The 435-nt window shown below is 29.2% G+C and overlaps 1 protein-coding gene across 1 annotated transcript in view; it reads right to left on the bottom strand.

The window, feature by feature from the left end:
* Nucleotides 1-435, bottom strand: part of LOC105450246 — a 3,426-nt gene that overhangs the window by 2,440 nt on the left and 551 nt on the right. The gene's annotated exons all lie outside the window — the stretch shown is intronic.

The following is a 435-nucleotide window of genomic DNA, read 5'->3' as shown; positions in this document are numbered from 1 at the left end:
TTTAAATTAATATATTATAGTTTTTGGTATATATTTTGTGATATATTCATATTTCTTTATGTGTGTGTATTCATATGTTTACTTAATAAACTAATATAAATTTATACATATTTCTTTAGTCATTTTTTGCTTCCTTTCCCCTTCCCCTTCCTCTTTCTCTTTCTCTCCTTCTTCTCCTTCTCATTCTTCGTCGCATATTTATTTTCATATTAAAAGAAGGTAACTTGATTATAGGATGGCACGTGTAACGTGGACAATTAAAAATGAATAATTATTGATATTACTTGAAGAGCCGCGGATGGCCGCAGCTAAACTCAATTTATTTATCATTGTTACATTCCATATTATGTGCTTGTAATAGTTTCATGAGGTCGGAAGAGGTCTCTTGCTTTGTAGGTATCGTTAAATAAAAAAATTCTCCAAACTTTCAATTTA

Source organism: Wasmannia auropunctata, unplaced genomic scaffold, assembly GCF_000956235.1.
Source record: "Wasmannia auropunctata unplaced genomic scaffold, wasmannia.A_1.0 LD336111.1, whole genome shotgun sequence".
Taxonomy (NCBI): domain Eukaryota; kingdom Metazoa; phylum Arthropoda; class Insecta; order Hymenoptera; family Formicidae; genus Wasmannia; species Wasmannia auropunctata.
The sequence above is the reverse complement of the archived record's forward strand: the minus strand, read 5'-3'. Positions and strand labels throughout refer to the sequence as shown.